The sequence below is a fragment of the Papio anubis genome, chromosome 11 (assembly GCF_008728515.1).
Source record: "Papio anubis isolate 15944 chromosome 11, Panubis1.0, whole genome shotgun sequence".
Lineage (NCBI taxonomy): Eukaryota > Metazoa > Chordata > Mammalia > Primates > Cercopithecidae > Papio > Papio anubis.
Window position 1 is genome coordinate 84,427,952 of NC_044986.1, and position 5,847 is coordinate 84,433,798.

Genomic DNA, 5,847 nt, shown 5'->3' on the forward strand with positions numbered 1-5,847 from the left:
CCACAGTGCTTCACTGAAATCATTCTTTCCTTTCAGTGCCCACGCCAACCTGTGCCTCAGGCGAGCCTTTCTCTTCTCAAGGGTGACAAAGACTCTGTCCTTGACAAAATTTTAACCAGGCTCCTCTGAGCCCTCTTTCCACCTAGACTTTGGCCCTGGTCTGTCCTTAGCAGGTCAAGCCCAGTTTTAGCAAAGAATCCTACTAACTCAATTGATGAAAATCTTCCCATCCTTGAGAGCTGATCAAACTCCTCTTCCTCCACCCCTGATTCCTTTCCAAACTCCTCACAGTAATTTTCCATCTACTCCTTCACCCTGCTTTCTGTAAATCCCTGCTTGCCCCTGGTATATTCAAAGTTGAGTTCAATCTCTCTCCCCTACTGCAATAATCCCAAATAAAGTGTTGCTATTTTTAATATGTGTCAGAATAATTCTTTTTAACAGAGGATATTTCTTCCATCCAGGACAACACGAAGTTAGTATGTGGGGTAAAGTTAGCCCTGGGGAATGCCTCCTACCACCCCCCAGCCTACAGCCTTATCTCTCTGATAAAGAACATGATTCTTGGTGCAAATCCAACCCATCACACACACACCAGTGGGTGGGTCAGGAGATGGCCCCTGGAAACTGGAGTGTCATGCAGGACATCTGTGCTGTGAAATTTCTGTGTTGTGTTGGAGAGCTGGGATGCCCTGATAAAGGAATGTTCTGAGCATCTTCCCTTGAGAATGGAGAATCCCATGCCCCTCTACCTAGCATCCCAGCCTCACCTTCACCCCACAGCATTTCCTTTTAGGCCAAGTATCCATTCATTCAGCATACATTGATTGTGTTCCTCCTATATCATCTTGTCTTAAATTATTGGTGGAAACTCAGTATCTTCAGGGTTTTTTCTCCCTTAACTTTTAGTTTTATTTTATTCATTCCGCAAATATTTTTGAGTGGCTGAGCACCTGTGAGGTTCTGAGGACACCACCATGGGGTATGAGACAGACGCAGGCTCTGCCCTTATGCAGCTCCCAGTCTCAGAAAGAAATTGGCCCGAAGCAGAAGTTTTGTGTCTGGCAAGATGATGCCTGATCTCAAGGCTGAGTTGTCAAAGACTGGGTCACAGAGTGGAAAGTCAGGCATCTAGACAATGGCTTCTTTGTGTGCATGTGGTATCAAACATTTCAAGTAGATTGTAATAATTTTCAGGGTGTGATAGGAAAAAAATTATTTGCACCTTTCCCAGTTCCTACTCCCTCTCCTCTTCCTCTCTTCTTTCTCTTCTCCCTCCCTTCTTCCTCTATTGTCCCAGAAGGTCCTTGAGGTAATTCCACTGCAGGCCTGTGCAAACTTGCCCTCACTGCATCCTGGTAGGAAGATGGGGCCTCAGGTACCAGTAGAAGCTCAGGATGGCAGTGGCCGAGCCGTCCTCCAGTCTCCCAGTGGGAACGTCACCTGGGGATCTGGTCCCTCCTCTCTGACCCCCTCCACCCTACCTCCTCTTCCTCACCCCCGAACCTCTGCCCTGCCACTGTGAAATCCTTGCCTGGTCCTCTGAGGAGGAGGCGCCACCACTGCTTCGCTTCCCTGCACGTTTGTGCCTCCTTTGTGGCCCTTGAGCCCAGTGACACTGTGGCTGAGGGTGTTGGCAGATGTCTCTCCTTTATCAGATGGCTTACCCTGGGGATAGAGATCATCTTTCTCTGAGAGCACCTGACACACAGTGGGTGTTCAGAAGATGCGTATTTAGAAGATGAAGGAGAAACCAGTGATCCATTGTGGTTTCCCTCTATAGTGGCCACAGAGGGGGTCTGCCTCCCGTGGCCCCACACACCAGCCCTCCTGCCTCAGTTCAAGGCCTCTCTCAGAGGCCAAGGTTCTCAGAAGAGGTGGTGTCTGGCCAGGTGGTATCTGACCAGGCCCACTTCACCTGGGGCCCATTCGGAGAAGGCCCAACCATGCCATGTTTCTGAGAACTTGTTCTAGAAATGTTTGCATTCCTGAAGCTGTGGGACCACCCTGCAGCGGGTGAGCCTGTCTCCTCTTCCTCGGGGAAGTGCATCCTCATGGCCAGCTGCCTGCATCTCTGGCCCACCGAGATCGCGGTAAAGATATGAGGTCAGCAGTTCAAACCAGGTATCCGTGCAATCCACACAGAAGTGCAGGAATGGACCCAGCATCTACTGTGACCAAGGGTGCTAGCAAACCACCCCCTTCACTTGGGTACCCTGCTCAGGTGAGTAGGGTGTATATGTGCTTTAGAGTTCAGATGAGAAAGAGAGAAAGAAGGGCGCAGGTGTGAGACAGAAAGAGAGAGTGCCACATGGTGACAAAGCAAAGGGCCAGCAACACAGTGGCCAGATGAGGGGGACACATGCCCTTGTGCTCTGCTCAATGAAGCTCTGCAAGGCTGCTGAGTGAAAAGGACCTTTCTGCTTCACCACTGCACCATCCTTGCCTCTGCCTTTAGACGTGTTGCATGGTGCACACTTGCACACACTGCCGCTTCTCTGTGGTTGATTCACTCCCACACAGTTCCTAGCACATGGTTGCCCTAAACACCTCCCTTCTCTCAGGTCCCATCTCCGCCTGCTGTCATGACTGTCTCCTGCCTACTTCCCCCCAGGCATCATGTATATTTGTTCAGAACCTTGCACCTTAGGGTCACCTTTCTGCCCATGGTCACATTAGTCCACACGGCAGCCTCAGAGGTGACACTGCTATTACCATTGCAGACAGTCAGGGTGGCACTCATCAGGCTCAACTCCCAACTGCATGTTTATTTTTGAGGTCAAGGTAGTTCTCCATATTGGATGGACAGGGAAGCTGCCGTGCAAAGGTTGCATAACTATTCCAAGGTCCAACATGGCCCATGAGAAGAGACAGAGAAGATACGGCAGGCTGTCTCTGTGACTGGCTTCTTTCACTTAGCATGACGCATTTGAGGTTCAGTCATATTGCTGCATGGATCAGTAGTTACTTTCTTTTTATTGATGAGTAGCATTTTATTGTTTGATGTACCATGATTTGCTTATTTACTCATGGACATCCATGTGAGTTCCAGTGTTTGGAAATTATAAACAAAGCTACCATAAACATTTGTAAGAAGGTCTTTGCATGGAGTTCCATCTGGGTCCATCTGGGTCCATCTAACCACCGAGCCTCTGTTCCTTAGCCACGAGCTTCCACAGACATAAAATCCAATTGCGAGAGCACTCATCCTGTCAAACGGCTACTTTGGAATACCCTGATAATCGTCACCTTGTTTCTTGGGGTGTGTATATTGTGAGGTTTCCATTTGCTCATCAAATTATCAGAATTGAGAGCCAATTATAGAATACATTAAAAAACTAAAATTCCCAGCACACACAATAGACGAATCAGAAAGACTAAACAGGCATCCTGACCATACAAAGGGCTGGTGGGGATGTGGAGCAGCTGGCGCTCTCCCACACTGTGGGTGGAAGGGGAAACGGCACAGCCACCGTGGTGAGCACCCTGGCAGTGGTGGGATGATCATTGTAGAGTGAGCCATGCACTAGCCACATGACCCAGCAACCCCACTCCTAGGTGTCACCCAAGAGAATGCAAAACGTGACTCCATACAAACGCTCACAAGTGTTTATATCAGCTTCGTTCATAATTACCAAAAGCTGGAATCCATGCAGATTCCATGAGTGAATAACCAAATCATGGTACATCATACAATGAAATTCTATTTATCAATAAACAGGAAAGACTACTGATTCCATGCAGCAGCATGGCCAGATCTCATATGCATTATGCTAAGTGAAAGAAGCCAGTCACAAAAACAACACACTGTCTGATTCTATTTATATGACGTTCTGAAGAAGGCAATGCTATAGAAACAGGGAGATTCAGGTTAGGGGAGAGGTTTGACTACAGTGGGGCATGTTCAGGAAATATTCTATATGGACATAGATGATGAAATATTATTCCAAATATAATAGGTGGAAATACTCTATCTTGATTATGGTGGTGATCACATGGCTATATATATTTGCCATAATTCATGGAAAAGTACATCTAAAAGGATAAACGTTATTGTATGTAAAATTATACCTTAATAAATCTGAGTTACAAAAACTACCTAGTTCAGCAGATGCTCTTTGAGAGTGAGTGAGCCCAAACTTCACCCTTGTAGGTTATGTAAATGCATAAACCTCTGTGAAAACAGTGATTCCTGTATGTGGCTGCAAGTTACCAAGCTGAAGGTGAGGAGAGGTGCAAGGTGTAGCAGGAGAAATTGTGCCAGAGCCCAGAGAGGAAGGTGGGGAGGGATCCAGGTCAGAAAGGAGTTAAGGTGCAGCAGGGCTCAGAGCCCTGCACCTCTGCAGTGATTGTGGCCTGCCTAGAAGAAGCAGTAACCGGGTGGTGATGGAAGCAGAATCCCTGGAGAGAGGGGCAGGTAGGGGCAAGACAGGGGTCGAGGCCCTGGCTGGGGTTCAGGGAAGACCCAAGCTTGCCAATGCAGCAAGAATAGCAGATCTCAGGGGCGGAGGCTGTAGCACAGTTGGGCTCATGGCCCTCGGTGAGACCTGCACACAAGCACTCAGGTCCGGGGAACTGGGCTAGGCAGTACTGGGCGCCAGATGAGGTGCTGTCCACTCAGGAGCCCAGGTTGTCCTCCCCACTGTGAGGGTGAGAATGTCATGCAAGAGGGCAAGGGCCCGCAGCTGTTACTTTACCCAGGACACAGTACAGGGCTGTAGCCCATGCTCTGCCCTGTGTGCTACAGTCCATAGCTTCTCTCATGCCCACGCTGGCCCTGTGCAGCCCTATCTCAGGCAGCAAGATACATTCCGGGCCCCAGGTGGTGTCCCTGTGGCACCTCGTTGTAGCCCCCTCCAGGCAAAGTAACCCAGACACAGGGGTGTGGCTGGTGGACAGAGAGGTGCTGGCCTCTGCAGCCATCTGACTCCAGTATAGTGAGGTGGTGACATCTGTCACCCCTCTGCAGCCTCTGGCCCTGGTTTTCCAGCTGCACCTCTTGCGGATGCTGCAGAGTCATGAGGTCAAAGACGTTATCCTTTCCCTCTGAAGTGAGCACTTGGAAAGTCCACATTTGCTGGAGAGCAGGGGAGGCCTCTGCAGGATGGTTACACCACCTGTCACCAAAGGGTCCAACCCAGCCTCAGTAGCGGTGTAGGAAGAGCAATTTGCTCCCTTTGAATGTCTAGGTCTGTGGCCTGCAGTAGCTCGGGAGTGGCCCAACGGGGTTTCTCTAGTTAAGTCCTGCCAGTTCATCACCCCAGACTCAATACGCACCTGGCATTAGGCACAAGTGGTGAGCCCAAAGAGGCATAAAGCAAGGCCAAGGCCCATAAGCAGACTTACCCACTGGCTGGAGATAAAACATACTGATGATCCAGCTGCCTGGTGCCCATCCCTGGGAGGGGCAGGTGGCTATATCTCTGAGAGCGGTGGGCTGCTGCACTGCTGATGAGTTTAGAAGACATGGCCCCTCAGGTGCTGGGAGCGCTTCCTATGTTCCTTCCTCTTCTTGCGGCTTGTCCTGCGCCTGCACCTCCGGAGGCTTCATTTTCATTGCATTTCATTGCTGGGCTCTGCTCTAGGGAGGGGCCTGTTTAAAAGGCGCCTGTTCCTTGGCACCAAAATTGTCCTGGGCCCACTCATGTGGTATCCACCTCATTGTGTACTCCCTGGGGGTCGTTCTGCCCCCGACTTTGTCCCTCACCCTGACTCCTCTGTGTGAGGCCCTCTGCCCTCCAACCACAGAGGGGCTACCCCGGTTTGCCCCTGGCTCCTTGGCTCCAGGGAGAGGCTGTGCTTTGCATGTTGAGTGATTCCTTTGGCCTTGCTGGAACGTCATGTACC